Source organism: Carassius gibelio, chromosome A3 (assembly GCF_023724105.1).
Source record: "Carassius gibelio isolate Cgi1373 ecotype wild population from Czech Republic chromosome A3, carGib1.2-hapl.c, whole genome shotgun sequence".
NCBI lineage: Eukaryota > Metazoa > Chordata > Actinopteri > Cypriniformes > Cyprinidae > Carassius > Carassius gibelio.
The window spans coordinates 23,623,292-23,645,114 of NC_068373.1; the positions used below are offsets into that span (position 1 = coordinate 23,623,292).

The following is a 21,823-nucleotide window of genomic DNA, read 5'->3' on the forward strand; positions in this document are numbered from 1 at the left end:
TTGTTTTGTGGTGTTCAGAGCTGATCTGTTTATCTGAATATTTTGTCACCATTGTTGAGATTCACACTCTTGCACTACACACTAGTTGCAAAAGCTTTTAAAACATCATAGCCAAGTAAAATAAATGTATAATATTACATACACAGCCAGGTCAGAATCTAAAACAACCACTAGCCAAATTTTAGTTTCACCTGCTTTTTTGCCAAAACAAAAGTGTTCTAAAAACAGCTGAAGCAGCAAAAGAAAAAAACTTATGTGAGAAAGTCAAGGGTGAAGAGCCGAACCAAAGCAACAACTGATTTCCATCATCATTTGGTAACATCAAACTTTATAAAAGAAGTTCAATATCTAAACCTCTGTTAATTCTCAATAAGAAATTGTTATGAAAGAAATCAAGTTAATGAAGCTGGTAATGCTGTTTGTGGAGTTGTTTAATCCTCCTCTGCTGAGATCTTTAGAGATCTGTAAGTTCTTCAACATTTTAAGGGTTTCTTTTGTGTTTTGTGAGTTGTTCATTGTCAATGTCAATTTTATTTATATATCACTATTAAGCACAATGTAGGTTGACCAAAGTGATGCCCAGTAGAAAAAGAAAGTTGAGCTAGTGCTTGAGTCCAGGATGAACCAGAAAGCATTGATGATGTGACTGCAGTCATTAATGCAGTTTTGTCTATACATCAGCTCAATCATATGTATTACAATGAAGTAATTCAGGAATAATCTGTAAAATAAATAAAATAAAATGAAATAAAGTGTTTAATGAAAATGTCCGCACAATATTTTTGCATTTTATTTGACAGATTAATTACTTTTTTTTTCTGTGCATACAAAAATTGGCAAAAAATATATTAGAAGAAAATATATGTACGTAAATATATGGTATTTTAACAAATTCATTTTTGCATTTTATTTAAATGAAATCTAAATAGCAGCTGTCATTGCTTGTCATTTGACCACTTTCTAACATTTTATTTTTAAATGAATATATATCATTGTAATAATTCAGAAAATCCCTCTTTTGTAAAACATTTAATTAAAGGTTCCGTAAAAAAAAAAAAAAAAAAATCTCTATATATATATTATTTATTAAAATTAGGATAATTTACCTTCATTTTGTTTTTTGTTTGGCAGGCATTGTTGCCAGTCATTTGACGGTTTTATTACTTCTTTTTATTCCATGCATACAAAAATGGCTCAAAATATATAAAAGAAGAAAATATATAAATGTAAATATATTTTAACAAATAAATTTTGGGGCAATTTTGTATATCATATATATAAGTTTCAGTTTAGTTTGCACCAATCCTGGGTTTTAGGTACCATGAAAGTGGCTTGGCTTTTACCTGCTCCAAGGCAGGCTAAGTTTTGGGTAAGAGATCTCAAACTGAAATTGGACCAATCAGATGTAAGCAAAGTATGCTCCACAAAATCAAAGCCTGAGCTGACACAGAAAGCTGATGATCCGCATCATCAAAGCCAGATTGGAGTGGTTTGGGTTTGTCAACTCAAAACTAATCCTGTAACTCTGAATTTGTACAACTACAGACCTTTGATGCAGTGGATGAACACTTACCACTGAAGAGATTGAGATGTTTCTGGTTTTGTTCTTTTATATTCTGTAGTTACCATAAGAGGGCACTGCATGCAATAAAATTATTACTTTTTCGGCCATGAATCCCTTGAAAATGTTTTACAGTAATTTCAGTTTTGATTTTGTTGTTTTGCAAGTTAAATTTCTGTGAAAGCATAAATTATTGTTGATTGCCAATCAGCCTCAAGTCTCTACAGAGGTTCTGGTTATCTGGTTAGAGTAAAAACAACTCAACTTATCACAAGAATTCAGGTTGTTACTAGAGTTCATTTAGTTTCATTTCTGCTTCTGTTTTTAGACCACCCATTAGTGGGAACAGTTCTTGGAGTCAGTCCACTGAAATGACTTCTAAAAAAATATTTTCTGGGTGGGGTTTGTTCTTTTTCTTTGTTTCATTATTGAAATACAACTATTCAGGCACAGACTGTACAGTCGGAGTTACTGTCATAAAGCTGGGTCTTTGTATTATTTTCTGTTCATTTGCTTTTCCCTGAGCACATTGAATATGTTTCAGCGTTTCTTGGGATTTGTTTATCTCTCTGCAGTTTCACAGCTTGTGAGTCTCACAGGTTTGTATACTGAAGCTTTTATGTTCTTTGAGATTAAATGATTATAACTTTTTTTCTTAGGAGCAGTGTTTAGAGTTTTAAATTCATTTCTATTTAGTTTACATGTTTGAGCTTGAACAAACTCTGCCAAATGTTGTCTTGCTACTGCATTTACCAGTAAAGTTTTTTTGTTGCATATCATGATTATGACAATATCAGGCTTCTGCAGAATCCAAAACAAAATGACTCTGACCTAACTCTATAAAATACAAAGCTCTAGATGCACGTAGACCCGTGGTCAGGTTATTTTATCTGATACTTCCTTGCTGCTATTCTGTGCTGTATCTTCACCTGTTTTAAATCACATCGTTCTCAATGTGTTTACCAGGTGCACAAGCTGAATGTCCTGTTCAGCTCAACCCACAGAGAGCTTTTGTGAGATACAACGGTTCTGTTGCAGTTAACTGTAGCACTTCAGTCTCACATAAAGGGATGGGATGGGAAGCCAGTGAAGGAGCAGTGCCCAAAACCAGTGACAGTCTGATCACATGGAGAGTGTCACACCTGACAGAATGGGATATAGACCCATACTGCTACATAAACTATGAGGGACAGTGTGTAGTAGAGCTCCCAGTCACTATTTACAGTCAGTTTCTCTGTTACTGAATTTTTTGTCTTTTCATTCTCAGAAATATCTTATAAATGTACATTCATCACTGGAGATTTCAGAGTTTGTAAATCTTCCTCCACAGAGACTCCAGACAATGTGTCCATCAGCATTGTGAATCACACAGGACCAATGATAGAGGGACGGCAGTATCAGCTCCAGTGTGATGTTCACGATGTGGCTCCTGTTCAATATCTCACTGTCAAATGGTATAAAGGACAGACTCTGCTGAATCAAATCACCTTCACTGATGATAGCAAGACTCCAGTGAATGTAAACACCACACTCCTGATCCGTCCAGTCAGAGCTGATGACGGAGCTCAATACAGATGTGAAGCACAGCTTGATCTGGGAGCAGAAGGACCTCAACCTCCTCCAAAAAAAACATCAGGACATCTTAATGTTGAGTTGCACTGTAAGTTTATTATTGCTAAGCTAGCCATATAATTCAGCTGATATTTTCTGAATGGCCTTCTAGTGTGTGAAGGATGTGCAACTGTTATATTTCAGCATACGCAAAGATGTGCATATTAACTGAGATCATTTTGTCAATTATTACATTATGGTTTCAGTTGTATTTTTGCTGATTTATCAATAACACTTGCTCATCATGTTGTTGAGTAATGAGAAATGTCTCTCTGTCTTCCTCAGATAAACCAAAACACTCGAATTCAACAGAGACCATCATTCAAAAGGATGTGGTCACGCTAAACTGTACAGTTAAAGGCAAACCCGGCTCCTGTGTACACATGGTACTCAGATCATCTGAAAGAGGAGATCAGCTCCTCAGTGCTCCAGTCCTCCACACTCAGTCCAGGAAACTACACGTGCACCGCCACAAACTATCTGGGAACTGACACCAAAGTGTTCATCATCAAATCTGAGCAAACATGTTAGTTTTGATCAACAGGGAAATCAGTCCCTTGTTTCCCTTGTAGATGAGAATCTTTTGCACACAGGATGTTTTATAATCTCACTTTATTTCTCTGTGTGTTTGTTCAGCATAATAGCTGATACGTATATTTTATTTTACACATATTTTTAAAAGAAAATGCCTTAATACCACAATTATAATCTTATCTAAAAAGTTTCTATTTGATCTGGCCTACAATCTGTGATGTGATATTTTACTGTTTATGCTCTTCTTTTGCCATCTGTGACTTTGTGCTTGAATGTATCTGTTGATTATATCTGTTATGATTTATTGTACAGCACAATGGACAATGCCAGTTGTTGTAATTGTGCATTACAAATTAAGTGAAAATTAACTGAATAAAAAAAAATAGCCCTCTATTAATTTCCTATGGTTGGCAATTTTGACCTCACACAAAGTGGTCTTTACTTAGATTCATTGAATTAAGTCCATATCTATATCATTGCATATCTAAAAAAGAGAACACTTTGAGTCACTCAGATTGAGGAAAATGTTTTAATATACATATAAAAAAAAAAGACAGAAGAAAGAAACTGGTAAAAAAATTATCAAAAAAGAGAAGTTTTTTCTCCCTCTCTTACTTTCATCTTCTCCCAAACAGTTTGAATCTATGAATCCATAAAACTCTGTTGACTTGTAGCAGTTCCCCAACTGTGGAAGTGAAGTCAGTGTAAATCAATCATGCATGATCAGAGAACTACTACAGCTTTCACATATATACATTCCTGCCTTTATATGTTTGCATGAAATCTAACAGCTGATAGTCACTATAAACATACTTTTTTAATGCAAGTTTTCCTTCCAGTCTGTTATGTTAATTGGTGAAGTTCATGGTAATTAAAAAATAAATACAGTTTGCTTGTACAAGGAAAACAACTTCAGTAGAGTTAATGGGTTACCACTTTGCCTCCAGTGTAAAATCTGGGACCTGAAGCAAAACCAGCTGAGAACCACTGATGTAGATGACAGTTTAAAAGGCAAACAGAGCTGGAGTAAATGACCTGTTTTTATTTAATTTAATTATTTACACGTGAACATTTATTTTGAGCAGTTAAACAGCATTTAAATAAACTTTGACTTCTTTGGAATTTATTTCTTTCTCAGTGTAAACTGATGTAATTTTGCTCAGTTTTAGTTTGTTGGGGCAAATGTGCTTTGTGAGGATCAGTGGAAACAGTGACAACGAGGAACGAGTTTCTCATTTAAAACAATGCTAGCAGCCGAACAACCTCCCTAAACACCTACTGTAAAAATAGTTCACTTTTCAGTGTTTTACCAATGTGACACTTGATAAACTTAACCCTTTACCTGTCACCTCGGGACGCCTACATTTACTTCACTATATTACAATTAAATCTAATCTAATCTTGACAAACTATATATCGCTGGAAATGTCTAAGACTATATTTGTTTTGTAATATATTTTACCAATATTTTTTGTAAAAAATTATGTAGGAAAAATAATAGATTAATTTATGACAAGAGTGCATCCTCAAAAATCTACATCATAACAGGAGTTCTGACCTTTGTTAAAAAAAAGACTTCTTCATTGCCTTTTTCTCTATCACATTTTAGAAATCATCAGAAATTATATATCAACTGAAAACTTAAAGTCTCAAAATTCTTCCTGTATAACCCATTTTAAAATCAGACATTGCATTTCCATGTAAATGGTATATATATATCATGTTACAAAATGTTTTCATTCATGATTTAAAAAAAATTAAGTTTGGATTGTGCACTATAAAGTCTATGTTCAAAAATGTGAATGACAGTTAAGGGGTTTTAAACAAGTGACTAGCAGCTAGCTGTATGAGTGTTTTGAATGAGTACTAAATACATAATTGTTGTTTTTGCATGATGCAAATTGTCAGATAACTTCAACTCATCACAATAATTCTGGTTCATTTAGTTTCATTTCTGCTTCTGTTCAGCTGTCATCCACTAACACGAGTCATTCAACTGAAATCTCTTTATCCGGGGTGGGGTTTGTTCCCTTTTTCTGTTTCATTATCGTGTGCTCGAAGTACAGCTTTTCAGCCACAGACCGTATATTCAGAGTTACTGTCATAAAGTTTGGTCTATTTACAACATTTCCTGTTCAATTGCTTTTCCCTGAGTGCACTGAATATGTTTCAACATTTCTTTGGATTTGTTTATCTCTCTGCAGTTTCACAGCTTGTGAGTCTCAGAGGTTCGTATGCTTTATTTGCTCAATGCCTGAAGTACAAACATCTGATACCTGGAATGAGCCTAAATTTGTTTTATGTAGTACTCTATTGGACATGAAATTGTTATAACTTTGTTATCTCTATTAGGACTAGTATTTGGAGTGCTAAATGCAGTTCTGACATTTTTTTCCCTATCATAATTGACAATAGACAAGCTTCTCACTGTTAAGTAAATGTCAGAAATGTACAACACTCTAGAACTGATAACTATAGAGTCTACAGCACTGTATATAGAAATCTGTAGATGCACCAACTGATCCATTGATTAACTATTAGGATCAGTTGGATTAAATAATATATGAATGAAAAGTTAGGAAAGGCAGATACTGTGAATAAATAGCTTGTGTTCTGTAAATGAAAAATGAAAAATTTGTGTAGTGAGGATATTTTCTGATTTTGTATATTATATTATCAAATTAGAAATTGTTCCGAATGTTAAGGAAAAGGTGCATTTTATATATGTTGTGAGATTAACAAGTGTTATATAAAAAAGAAATCCTTCCTATTTTGTTTAACAGGTGCACAAGCTGAATGTCCTGTTCAGCTCAGCCAGCAGCGTGTTGTTGTGAGATACAACGGTTCTGTTGCAGTTAACTGTAGCACTTCAGTCCCACATAAAGGGATTGGATGGGAAGCCAGTGAAGGAGCAGTGCCCAAAACCAGTAACAGTCTGATCACATGGAGAGTGTCACACCTGACAGAATGGGATATAGACCCATTCTGCTTCATAAACTATGAGGGACAGTGTATAGTAAAGCTCCCAGTCACTATTTACAGTCAGTTTCTCTGTTATTGATTTTTTTGTCTTTTCATTCTCAGAAATATCTAATAAATGTACATTAATCACTGCAGATTTCAGAGTTTGTAAATCTTCCTCCACAGAGACTCCAGACAATGTGTCCATCAGCATTGTGAAACACACAGGACCAATGATAGCGGGACGGCAGTATCAGCTCCAGTGTGATGTTCACGATGTGGCTCCTGTTCAGTATCTCACTGTCAAATGGTATAAAGGACAGACTCTGCTGGATCAAACCACCTTCACTGAAAATAGCAAGACTCCAGTGAATGTCACTACCACACTCCTGATCCGTCCAGAAAGAGATGATGATGGAGCTCAATACTGGTGTGAAGCAGAGCTGGATCTGGGAGCAGAAGGACCTCAATATCCTCCAAAGGAAACATCAGACCCTCTCAACATTACTGTATATTGTAAGTAAGATCCATCAGCTCCTATGATTAATCTTTGTTAACGTCCAAATCAAGCAGACTTTTAGTAGTTGTTGCACTTACCATGCGACACAGTGACACAAGTTTTGTAGTAATAGGGATCAGGTGAACTGATCATATTTCATCAAACACAGGCAATTGCTTATTAACCTAGAATTTGAACGAATATTACATATTATGAATAAAATTAACACAAATAAAAAAGGTTTCAGTTGTACAGTACCGCTTTATTAATAACAGTGTCAGGGTTTGGCAAGGAGGAACTCAAATGCAGACAGGGATCACAACACGAAGGGTTTATTTACAAAAAAGGGAAAAACAAAACCCACGAGGGGGAAAACAAGGGCTAGGGTAGACACTAAATAATTTAACAAAAACTGAGTAGACAAGGTAAACAAGGACTCTAAACAGGAGACACGAACTACAAATAAACACTCACTGCTAGACAAAAGACTTCTTAGAGGGGTTACAAGGACAAGATATCTCAGGAGGCTGACAGGTAGGAACACATAAGTTGAACAATTTGAGGAAACAATGACCCGACGAAGGACAGAGCACACTGGGAGATCTAAATAGGGGAACTAATCAAGACACGACAGGTGGCACAGATAGGACAATCACGACAAGACTAGGATAACAAGGGGGGCGGGGCAAGGGAATGAGACAACACAAGCACATGGCCCAAAGACAAGGCCATGTGCTTGTACACAAAACATGGGTCTGCCATGATCCTGCCTCAAGACTAGGAAAAATCAAGGACACGAGGGCAGAATCATGACAAACAGCTGCTCATCATGGTTCTGTGTACTGAGAAATGTCTCTTTTTCTTCCTCAGATAAACCAAAACACTTGAATTCAACAGAGACCATCATTCAAAAGGATGTGGTCACGCTAAACTGTACAGTGAAGGCAAACCCAGCTCCTGTGTACATATGGTACTCAGATCATCTGAAAGAGGAGATCAACTCCTCAGTGCTCCAGTCCTCCACACTCAGTCCAGGAAACTACACGTGCACCGCCACAAACTCTCTGGGAAGTGACAGCAAAGTGTTCATCTTTGAATCCACAGGTGGGTTATAGATGAAAAACTGTTGTAAAATGCAGTGATTCTTATATTTGAATTAGATTTCATTGATGTTCATTTAGACATTTTGTATGCCATTTTATAGTTTTTGGTTTGAATGTATTTAACTTAGTTGTTTTGCTCTCATTAATAATGATAATTAATAATAAAGACATATCCGAATACTTTATATTTTTTTCTTTAATGTTGGATTGAGTTATTCTTATTTTGTACACGGTGTTTGATTTCTGGGTTTAAAACCAGTCAATCTTTTGTACACACATCCATGGAATTTTTCCATTAAACAAAAAATTCCTTCTGAAAAAAAGATAAATTGAGCATCGCGTTAGTTCAGTCAAGATACGTTAGTCACGCTTGCATCAGGCAACAGTTGTTCCTGACGTGTACCAATAAAGTCTTGACATCTAAGACAAGTGGTCTATTTAAATTCCCTTTCTTCAGTGTCTCTTCCATCACATTGCTGCATGCAATTAACTCTCTCCTCCAACCCCAACTCCACCAACTGAACCTGAAATCCGTTCTAATTTTGTTTTTTCTTTACAGTCTCTTCATTAGAAGCAGTCTCTATCGCATTTCTCTTACAACTCATGTTATTGTGAATTGTTATTATGTATGCATATAATGGTTCTGTATTATCATATAATGTATGCATTAATACTGGTTTTTTTCCACAGGTCCAGGATATTACGCGTGCATCGCCACAAACTCTTAGTGAAGTGACAGCAAAGTGTTCATCATCGAATCTACAGGTGGGTTATAGATGAAAAATCTTTGTAAAATGCAGTAATTCTTATATTTTAATTATTTTTAATGTATGTATTTAAATTAGTCTCATTAATAATGATTGCACTTTTGTTACATATCTGAATACTTTATGATATTTTTTTCCTGATAGATAGATAGATAGATAGATAGATAGATAGATAGATAGATAGATAGATAGATAGATAGATAGATAGATAGATAGATAGATCTATGTGTGTGTTTGACCGTGCTCCACGAAACCAGTCTTAAGTGTCAATTTTTTTCGAAGTTGAGATTTCTACATCATCTGAAAGCTGAATAAATAAGCTTTCCATTGATGTATGGTTTAATAGGACAAGACAATATTTGGTTGAGATTATTTGAATATCTGGATTCTGAGGGTGCAAAAAAAATGTAAATACTGAGAAAATTGTCTTTGAATCTGTCGAAATTAATTCTTAGCAATGCTAATTAATAATCAAAATGTATTGATATATTTACATTTTATCTTCATGTATATATTTAAATATCTTCATGGAACATTATCTTTACTTAATATCTTATATCCTATGATTTTTGGCATAAAAGAAAAATCAATAATTTTGTCCCACACAATTTTTTTTTTTTTTTTTTTTTTTTGGGATATTGCTTAAAATACACCCCAGCAACTTAAGACTGGTTTTGTGCTCCAGGGTCACACACACATACAGGTCCTTCTCAAAAAATTAGCATATTGTGAAAAAGTTCATTATTTTCCATAATGTAATGATAAAAATGTAACTTTCATATATTTTAGATTCATTGCACACCAACTGAAATATTTCAGGTCTTTTATTGTTTTAATACTGATGATTTTGGCATACAGCTCATGAAAACCCAAAATTCCTATCTCAAAAAATTTGCATATATCATCCGACCAATAAAAGAAAAGTGTTTTTAATACAAAAAAAGTCAACCTTCAAATAATTATGTTCAGTTATGCACTTGTAACCCTACGGTGGTATGTCCTGCTTATAGGCAGGCTAAGGATCTATTGTAGGAGTTATCTAAATCTAGATTCGATGAGGAGGTTGGTTATGTACTAATCATATGGTCCAAAGACTCACAGATTCCACTCCAAAAGAAGCACAGGGCAATAGATTAAAGTTTGAATGTAGCTCTTATTCAATTTAATTTCCTTATTTCCTTGTTCAAAATTCAATATTTAGTTCAGTTCACATAGCATTAGTACCACTGATGTTAACAAATCGGGCACAACTTTTTAGATCTCATGAAACAAAACAAAAGGGAAAATCCTTCAAAGAAAAAAATTGTTACCCTTGAGTGCACTCAAATATTTTAACTGTCCAACCACCCCTTCAATACTCAACATCCATATCAAACCACCCAATGGAACTGTTGCAGCGCTGTTAGTTGAGGCAGTGGACCAGGGAACCAGGCATCAGGGAAAAAAGAGAGGAATCCAGCTTCGGTGGAAAGAACACCAGGGATCCGTGACCAGAAGAAGCCTCAAAAAAAAAAAAAACAGTCTACACAAAAATGTGCAGAAAATCAATTAATGTTCAACTAAATGTCATTTTTTCCATCTTTTCACCATTTAAGCTTCAAGCTAATCAACACAAAATTATAGTTTTCACTCACCGAGATAACTTTGTTTTACAACAGGTGTCGTCTAGATTTCAATGTAGTTCAACCTCGAGGATATATTTCGTTTTCTAAATCAATTTCAATCTTAGTATTTACTTTTGCTCTGGCTCCCGTTTTCCAGCTTTTTTCAAGGCAGCTCGAATGGCAGAAAACAGCAGAAGAAGAACGTTTCATTGTGCACTGCCACCTAGTATTGAACTAGATATTGCATTTTACCCTAGTTTTACGTGTTTGCATTAAAGATCATTTCAGGACTTAATTGGGGCAAAATTGACAGGGTTACACACTCAATACTTGGTCGGGAATCCATTTGCAGAAATGACTGCTTCAATGCGGCGTGGCATGGAGGCAATCAGCCTGTGGCACTGCTGAGGTGTTATGGAGGCCCAGGATGCTTCGATAGCGGCCTTAAGCTCATCCAGAGTGTTGGGTCTTGCGTCTCTCAACTTTCTCCTCACAATATCCCACAGATTCTCTATGGGGTTCAGGTCAGGAGAGTTGGCCGGCCAATTGAGCACAGTAATACCATGATCAGTAAAGCATTTACCAGTGGTTTTGGCACTGTGAGCAGGTGCCAGGTCGTGCTGAAAAAAGGAAATTGCGTCGGCATCTGCGAACTCAAACATGTGTAAGTACGATCTTTTATACAGGAGTATAAAGACGTGATTGGATAATGATGAAGGTAATTAGTGACGAAGTGATTGAGTCTTCCTGGCAGAACTTAGGCTAAAGCTTCCATTTCTACCAGAAAGACTCGGGAGATAGAAGGATGTACGAAGCATACATTTATTGACAGCTCAGCGAGCACAATTATAAATTTCTTTGGCGGAAGGCCCCGTCCATGGTTCGTAATCCGAGGGTAGCGAATCTGCATTTCCTGCCTGAAGACGAAGGCAGGGGCGCAGCCAACCCCCAAAATTAGGAGGATTATGAGACCTACAGACGGGGCCAGCCTTCCCCCCAAAAAGTAGATGAAGTATACCCACCAGTTGTGAATCCTAAGGTTCCTGGAAGATATAGAAAGAGAGTAAGCATGACCAGTATAAATGACGTTAGATTAAACTTCTTATACATTTTGTCAGACACAGACAGCAACGATAGGCAGACACAGGCAGCCACAATGGCCGACACAGACAGGCCTCAATAGGCCGACATAAATAGCCACGATAGGCAGACACAGACAGGCCTCGATAGACCAACAGAAATAGCCACGATAGGCCAGATGCAGACAGCCACGATAGGCAGACACAGACAGGCCCCAATAGACCAAACATAAATAGCCACGATAGGCAGACACAGACAGCCTCAATAGGCCGACATAAATAGCCACGATAGGCAGACACAGACAGGCCTCAATAGACGAACAGAAATAGCCACGATAGGCCAGACGCAGACAGCCACAATAGGCAGACGCAGACAGGCCTCGATAGACCATACAGAATAGCCATGATAGGCAGACACAGACAGCCTCGATAGACCGTACAGAAAAATAGCCATGATAGCCAGACACAGACAGGCCTCGATAGACCATACATAAATAGCCACGATAGGCCAGACGCAGACAGCCACAATAGGCAGACGCAGACAGGCCTCGATAGACCATACAGAAATAGCCATGATGGCCAGACACAGATAGGCCTCGATAGACCATACAGAAAAATTGCCATGATAGCCAGACACGGACAGGCCTCGATAGACCAACGGAAATAGCCACAATAGGCCAGACGCAGACAGCCACGATAGGCAGATGCAAGACAGGCCTCGATAGACCATGATTAGCCACGATAGGCAGACGCAGACAGCCACAATGGCAGACGCAGACAGGTTTCAATAGGCCGTACAGAAATATCCACAATAGGCAGACACGGGACAGGCCTCAATAGACCGTACATAAAAATAGCCATGATGGCCGGACACGGACAGGCCTCGATAGACCGTACAGAAATAGCCACGATAGGCCAGACACAGACAGCCACGATAGGCAGACATGGACAGGCCTCGATAGGCCGTACAGAAAAATAGCCATAATAGCCGGACACGGACAGGCCTCGATAGACCGTACAGAAATAGCCACGATAGGCCAGACACAGACAGCCACGATAGGCAGACACGGGACACGCCTCGATAGACAGTACAGAAAAATAGCCATGATAGCCGGACACTGATAGGCCTCGATAGACCGTACAGAAATAGCCACGATAGGCCAGACACAGACAGCCACGATAGGCAGACATGGACAGGCCTCGATAGGCCGTACAGAAAAATAGCCATAATAGCCGGACACGGATAGGCCTCGATAGACCGTACAGAAATAGCCACGATAGGCCAGACACAGACAGCCACGATAGGCAGACACGGGACACGCCTCGATAGACAGTACAGAAAAATAGCCATGATAGCCGGACACTGATAGGCCTCGATAGACCGTACAGAAATAGCCACGATAGGCAGACACAGACAGGCCTTGAAAGACCGTACAGAAATAGCCACAAAGGCCAGACATGTACAGGCCTTGATAGACCATACAGATATAGTAACACCACCACCAGTAATTGCATGAATTTACCTGATTAGTTACAGGAGAGCTTGCTGAGCTTCAATAATGGTTTGAATCAGGTCTGAAGTTCTAGGTCGGATTTTAAGAAATTTCACCATGCAGAGAAGGGACAGAATTTATTATTGATTTTAGAATTGTTAAGGTGACACCAGAAACTTGCACATCGGTTTTTGAGTGCTTGAGGAGAGTGAGAAGAATTTTGGTCCGAACCATAGATCTGAAGGAAATGCCGCGAGCAGGATCAAATTGATTAGTTTGAAGTGAATTCCCCTGGAAGCATAACCTGTAGAAGGCAGATAAACATTGCCTCGAGAAGAATATTGAGGTACTTAGAAGGAAGGCCATAGCAGATGGAAGTAATTAATTTTGCAATATGGGCAGGGTAATAGGCAGACATTTGTCTTTAATTTGTTGGAAGATTTAGCTAACCCCTTAAGTAGTAATAGAACTGAATAACCAAAGGCTTGAAAATCAGGATTATAAAATTTTAGCGTAGATTAGATGCTGGCAAGTAGTCTGCGAATAGAGAAATTTTAAGATTGCGTTTTTATTATTTTTTTATATATAAAACGAAAAGGAGCAGCGGTCGAAATTAGAATAGGAACGCAAAAATTGGAAGGAAAAACATTAGAAAGCGGACCATGCAAACGTGTAGGCTTGATTGTAGAGGGACTGAAGCCTTAGAAATGTGATTTCCAGCTGACGTAAGCACTTCGTTTAGTATTATGTCTTCTAACGGAGGGCAGACTGAAGAATCCGGGTTGGCTGAGGGCACAGCTGTCTGAAAGTATAAAAGTATAAAGTGAAAGCCGCAACAGCCGAGTAGCTAAGAGTGAATGAACCAGCACCAGTAGATGCGCGAAATAATAAACAAGCCTTGATTGTAGCTTAACTGTCACTCCCCAATTTTCTTTTCTTTTTTTTTTTTTTTTACTAAGTTGATGTATCAAAATTAAGTTTAAAATACGCATAATCTAATTGACTTAAGCTTACTAGCACACATTGCTAATCTTGATGTAAACAATTAAACATTGTTTGTCTTAGTAATCTTATCAAATTCTGAACATTTCCACTCAGTAACGAATAAGTTTTTTAATTTTTTTTTGATGACGTCAGATTGACAGCATGAGCAGAACCTCCTTAACGCGCCCCTCCAGCCGTTAGTTAGTTATAAGTGATGGGCGGTCATACTGCACTTACATTTCTCTCCATTGACTTCCATTCATACGCATGCGAATGCGTCGGACCGGAAACGTAAGCTTATGCGAAAATTTCGCATTTCGCTGCGTTCCAAAGTTCAAGTTTGGTGAACTCTGACCTGAGAATTTGCATAACGTGAGGATGTGGACCAGTAGAGAGCGATACATTGCTGCATGACCTCTCTGTACAAAAATTCAAAGGAAGGAAGGAAGCGCTATATAACTTTAGCTGTTGCGCAGCGTCCTATTTTATTATACATTAAAAGATTTATAAAATAAAAGAAGCTGCATGGTTTGTAGTGTCGACGGGAACAGATGATACATTGGAATGACGACGTTTTATTTATTTTATTTTATTATTTTTTTTCTTCCCCTCCTCCCCTTAGGGTGTATATATTTATAGAGAGAGATACAGAGTAACGTTACAATATAATAAAACGCTTTCGACGCCGTCGCAAAAGACACGGTGCTAGCAAGCACATATTAATCCATCTTATGATAATCGAGGGGAGACCGTTTTATCTTGCTCCCGCCCATATTCGCAGTGGCGTTCGAAATAATTCCGCATGTTTAAAGTCTAGTGTGAAAGCGCCTTGAGACGGAGACCAGGAGCGCAACCAAAACCATGCCTGCTAATTAATGCCCAGGCGCCGCAAGTGCATAGAACAAAATGATACTTATAATGCTGTAGACTTGTGAAGTAATGGAGGCGAGATGCCGAAGAGACCGGCAGCCTTAATTCTGTCTGCTGGTCCGGAGAGACTTCATTCGTGCAGGTTCACGTGAGCGTACAGATGAATATTTGTTGATTGAGACCAAAGTCTTTCCAGGTGTTGAGACCCAAGCAGCACTGACGCGACATCTCGGAAAGCACCAGCGCTGCCAAGACCGTTTTTTTTTTTTTTTTTGGGTTGCTATATCATATATAGCCCCTAGAATGTGAATTCTACCGATAAATCCCCTTTGAACGCGATTGGGCTATTTTTTTTTTTTTTTTTTTAAATAGTAGTAACTGGCGGTTTTGAGAACCTGGCAACCCTGGCCTGAAAGCACACGGAACTCCACCAATGTTCACATCCTCTGCCCAGAAAAGCTTGTAAATCATCCAACATTAACGACTGCAGATAATCACCGCGACACGGAGCTAATCCAACGATCCCGTGTGCATCTTAGAGGAACGTCAAACTCTAGATAGTTTGCGGGGCACGAACTTAATTGCAGCAAGTAGATGAATAAACACAACAGCTTGAGCAAGGACAATCGTGTTGGAATCTGCGGTTGTTGTCGCTTCGGCATCTGCGAACTCAAACATGTGTAAGTACGATCTTTTATACAGGAGTATAAAGACGTGATTGGATAATGATGAAGGTAATTAGTGACGAAGTGATTGAGTCTTCCTGGCAGAACTTAGGCTAAAGCTTCCATTTCCTGCACACGCCTGTGCACGGTGGCTCTGGATGTTTCTACTCCAGACTCAGTCCACTGCTTCCGCAGGTCCCCCAAGGTCTGGAATCGGTCCTTCTCCACAATCTTCCTCAGGGTCCGGTCACCTCTTCTCGTTTTTTCTTTTTTCCTTCCCCCAGACTTCCCACTGAGGTGCCTTGATACAGCACTCTGGGAACAGCCTATTCGTTCAGAAATTTCTTTCTATGTCTTACCCTCTCGCTTGAGGGTGTCAATGATGGCCTTCTGGACAGCAGTCAGGTCGGCAGTCTTACCCATGATTGCGGTTTTGAGTAATGAACCAGGCTGAGAGTTTTTAAAAGCCTCAGGAATCTTTTGCAGGTGTTTAGAGTGAATTAGTTGATTCAGATGATTAGATTAATAGCTCGTTTAGAGAACCTTTTCATGATATGCTAATTTTTTGAGATAGGAATTTTGGGTTTTCATGAGCTGTATGCCAAAATCATCAGTATTAAAACAATAAAAAACCTGAAATATTTCAGTTGGTGTGCAATGAATCTAAAATATATGAAAGTTTAATTTTTATCATTACATTATGGAAAATAATGAACTTTTTCACAATATGCTATTTTTTGGAGAAGGACCTGTATGTATATATATATACACACACACACACACACACACACACACACATATATATATATATATATATATATGTATTTTTAAGTACAACTACAAACATTTAACCGGCACGAGAACTGTTTGTACCAACATTAATACTGCTTTTCTTCCACAGTAGTCGTCCCACATTCTGGACTGTTCTTATTTTCTTCCAGTTGCTGGTTGCATTGATCATTGCCATTTAACTCCTTTAAGTGTTTTCACACCTTGGTTGTTGTTGCGTGTTTATTTATTAATTTAAAAAAAATAATAATTCTGGACTATAGACATTTTATTCCTGTTGGTTGTACTGATAATTGTGATTTAGGAGAGAATTAGTCATAGTAATGTATTTATTTATTTCTTTGTTTCTCTGTCTGAAATGGCTTACGACGGCACAATCACGGACCGTGTGGGGGTCTTTGGTGGGTGATGGTTGGGGGGTAGGGTGTATTGGTTTGTTCAGTTAGGCCAGGGATAGGCAAGTTCGGTCCTAGAGAGCCACAGTCTTGCACAGTTCAGCTCCAACCCTGAAAAAAAAAAGCTGAACTCTGCAGGTCTGCGGCTCACTAGGACCGAACTTGCCTACCCCTGTGTTAGGCGATATGGCAAAAATGTTTTTTTTTTGTTGTTTTTTTTTTTATATCATGATTTTATCATGATTGTTTGTCATGTTGGTTTTTCTAGTTTGCAAGCTGTTTGAGCATTACAGCCAAACTAATATCTCTATAATAAAGACAAAGCTTGTTACATTAAGGTGACAAAATATGAGAAAGTATGGATGTTTAGGCCAAAGTGGGAGAAGATAAAATATATAAAGTTTTTTCAGTCGAGTATTGAATGATTTTTCTCTTTATGTTTGGTGTTTTATTAAAATTAAAGGAATAATTCACCCAAAAATGTAAATAGGTTAGTGTTTTGTTTTTTATACCTTCATGAACCTACTCAAAAGTTTAAACCTTGAATGAGTTTCCTTCTTCTGCTAAACATAAACTCTATTTTGAAAGAAGGTGGAAAACCAAACAGTTGCAGGTTCACAGTGACTTCCAAAGTATTTATTTTTTCCTACTATCAAAATCAATGTGGACCAGCCACTGTTTGGTTATCCAGATTCATCAAAATAAATTATTTTGTGTGCAGTACAAGAAAAAAAAAATAATATACTGTAGGTTTGGGACAACATGTGAGTTAATAAACAATGACAAAAATTAAGTTTTAGGGTGAACAATCCCTTTAATTCACAAGGCAGTATGTAGCCTACTTTCCCTTTAAGACATGCATGCATCTAATATACAGACATGCATCTGTTTCTTTCAGTTGTTTACTTTCATTTCAGACATAACCAACTGAGGCTATACATAAACCTTGTATGTTTTGACAGTATTAACACAAAACATAACTTAGTTCAGTAATCAGGTACAGTTTGTTTTCCTTTTTTGCACATGCTTTGAGTTTTCTCAAAAAAAAAAAAAAACTTGGGCCAGTAAACATCCACACTGAACACCTGAGTCTAAAAAAAAATAACAAAGCTAGTTCAATTTTAATGTTCGACCAATGTGACAATTTTAAGAACCTGAAAAAATCAGGCTACTAGCAACTGGATGCTACATGAATGGGTAACACTTTAGAATACTGTTTCTTACTTACTGCATAACTAATAAGGAATTATTGAAGAACTAACAAGTGATTATTCATTAACACTTAACTCCCTATTGTTAACTACTAAGGAAGATGTGTTAACTAATCAGTATGTAATATAATTAGGATTATAAATAAATAGGATAGTGTTAAGTAACAGTTAGCTAATCATTAACTAATATATTCTGTCATACCTCCTGAAGAACTAGGTTCAAGAAAAATAACTATCAAATAATTACTAATGAACAGTTAATAGTCACTATAATAATCAGGCTTTGGCCCACAAATCAAGTACTTGAGTAATTGTACAGATACCCCAATAAAATATTATTCCAGTAAAATTATATGTAGCCTATTCATTTTCAAAATTACTTGAGTAAAAGGACAAGTATAAAGTACTACTACAGTAACAACTTTGTTACAGCCCACTTATTAGCATATAATGGAAATGAAATATGCATTTATTTATTTTTTGCTTCTATATGTTAAACTTTTGATTATGAAATGTTTGTTAAATTAGTTTAAATGTGGAAAGTATACATGTTAAAATGGAATAAAATATGCTGTATTAAGAAATGTTCTCAACTGAAATAAAGATTGTAAACAAGTTTTTGTGTATTTTACAAAGTTTATGATTACTTTTATTGTTTTTTTAGTCAAAATGATGTAGTTATTATTATGTACTAATAGGTTCACTTTAGAATACTGTTTCAGGTTCTAAGTAATTCCTACAGAATTATCTGATAATTCTTTATTAATTACTAATGGGATCTCAACATTTTCACTTTAGATTAGAATAGGCCTACTGTTTCAGGTTAAAAAGAAATCCTGCAGAATTATTTGATAATTAATTATTATTTACTAATGGGTTCCCTATGTTTTCACTTTAGAATACTGTTTCAGGTCTGTTTCAAGTGATCCTTGAAAAATTATCTAATAATTAATTATTAATTACCTATGGGTTCCCAATATTTTCTATTTAGAATGGGCCTTATGTATCAGGTTCAAAATAAGTCCTGCAGAATTATTTGATAATTCTTTATTAATTACTAATTGGATACCTGTATTTTCACTTTCCTCAGACTTTGCCTTACATAAAGAAATTGAATTAATGGTAATGCCTTAAATATTCATGTTTTGGCTTTGTTTGAACAGCACACCCTGCTGAATTAACCAGCTAAAACAGCCTAAGCGTGTTTAAGCTGGAAGTAGCTGGTTTTAGCTGGTCTTCCAGCATGAAGCCAGTTGGTTTAAGCTGTTTTTCCAGCATGTCTCCCAGTCTGACCAGCTAAAGAAGTGGCCAAAACCCCTCGAAATCCAGCCTGCTCACCAGGTATGTCCAGGCTAGAAAACCAGCTTAAACCAGACAATCAGTTGAACACATCTAATAAGTGCAAGCATTTGCATCGCTTTGACCATTTTCAGTAGATCCCACCTTCTCACATGCCACGACTGGTAGATTAGCAAGTATGAAAGCAGGAAAACAAAGCCAAATCCTGGATATTTTAGGCAACACAGAAATCCTGACATGTCCTGGAAAGAGAGCACATATGGTTACCCTAGATGCACATTCATCTGTTTCACATAAAATTGAACACACTTTCAGTGCCACTCATTGGACATTACACTTGAAAGTGTCATGAAAACAGAAATGCCTAGTGCAAGCATGTTTTTTTCCCCCACAAAAACAGAAACGCCATCTGAAAGCATGTTTTTTTTTTTTTCACGAAAACAGAAATGTCACCGCAAGCATGTTTTTTTTTTTCCTCGAAAACAGAAATGCCACTGAAAGCATGAGTGTCAGCATTTCCCACTGAAAGAAAGAAACAGCTAAAATTATGTGAGGATCCTGTTTGTGGACTTTAGTTTGGTTTTTAACACTATCATCCCAACAGCCCTTAAGACCAATCTGACCCAGCTCTCTAATCCTAGCTCTATCTGTCAGTGGATCACCAGCTTTCTGACAGATAGGCAACAGTTAGTGAGACTGGGGAAATTCATGTCAAACAGATGCTCCACCAACACTGGCGCCTTCAGGGGTGTGGTCTTCACATGACACTACAGTCATCGACTTCATCCAGGGCTGTGACGAGTCTGCTTACAGACAAGAGGTTGAGTAGGCGGCAGTCTGGTGTGGTCTTAACAACCTGGAGCTGAACACTCTCAAAACACTGGAGATGATCATGGACTTCAGAAGAAACCCCCCTGCACCCCCCCCCCCCCCACTCACCATCATGAACAGCACTGTGGCTGCAGTGGAGTCATTCAGATTCCTGGGAAACACCATCTCTCAGGACCTGAAATGGGACAATCACATTGTTTAAAAGGCCCAACAAAGGTTGTACTCCCTTCGCCAGCTGAGGAAGCATAACATTCCACAGAAGCTGCTGAAACAGTTCTACTCAGCCATCGAGTCAGTCCTGTGTATTTCAATAACTGTCTGGTTTGGTTCAGCTACAAAATCAGACATCAGAAGACTACAATCAATGGTTCAGACTGCTGAAAGGATTATTGGTACTCCCCTGCCCACCCTTCAAGAACTGTACACATCCAGAGTAAGGAAAAGGGCTCAGAAAATCACTCTGGATCCCTCACATCCAAGTCACCCCATCTTTGAACTTTTGCCATCTGGCCAGTGCTTCAGAACCACAAACACCAGGACAGTCAGGCACAAGAACAGGCAATCAATCTACCTCATGAACAGTTAAATGTTCCCCACTTATGCAATAAAAATGTGCAATATCCTCATATTTATTTATTTGTTAATAAACCCTCCATAGTACATCCCTGCATCTTGCTCAATCCTATTCCATTATCATTTATGGCACATGTCTGTGTTGTTGTCTCTGTGTACTGGAAGCTTATGTCACTAAAACAAATTCCTCGTATGCTCAAGCATACTTGGCAATAAAGCTCTTTCTGATTCTGAAATGAATAGGTGGTTTTAGGTGGTCGTAGCTAGGCTGGTTTAGAGCGGTTTTGACAACTTCTTTGGCCAGTCAGACTAGGAGACCTAGAAATTTAGTTTTTTATTGAACAAAAGATGAACTTAGATTTGGAGAGATCAGGGGTCTCATTTATAAACGTGGCGTACGCACAAAATGGTCATAGAAACATGCGTACGCAATTTTTCACACACATATCATGATTTATAAAAAATAAACTTGATGTAAATATGTACGCACCGTACGGACATTCTAGACCGCATTTACATACTCCACACATAATAATGGAGATAAACAATGAAATTACATAATTTTACAAAAAAACATAATTTTCCTGTTGTATGCCATGTTTTAATGACAGCAAGGAAATAATTTCTTGTTTAGCTAATTATCATTTAGCAACACAAGATATTTTCAGTTGTCAAAACTTTAGTTTTACACATACAGTAGTTAAAATCTAAAATAAAAATCTAAAGAAACCTAAAATATTTGGCATTGTGGAGTAAAGCATTTTGCAAAACAAAAACCTATGCAGTAGTTTTACAAAGATGCAAACAGACCTCAGCAGCACAACCACAATCTTTATTCATGCACTGCCCCAAGCTCTTTTTTCACACATTTAATTTCAACAGATGCAAACAGCATACAACTCTTTTAAAAAGGAGGAGACTTTTGCAGTTTTAAAAAGAATAATAATTATTACAGAAATTATAATCAAGTTTTTCTAACACTTATCATTGCATT

At 37.3% G+C, this 21,823-nt stretch overlaps 1 pseudogene; it reads left to right on the forward strand.

Annotated features, from left to right (window-relative positions):
* Window positions 1-1,899: 1,899 nt before the first annotated feature.
* On the forward strand, window positions 1,900-20,918 carry LOC127957196 (hemicentin-1-like; annotated as a pseudogene).
* The last annotated feature ends 905 nt before the right edge of the window (window positions 20,919-21,823 follow it).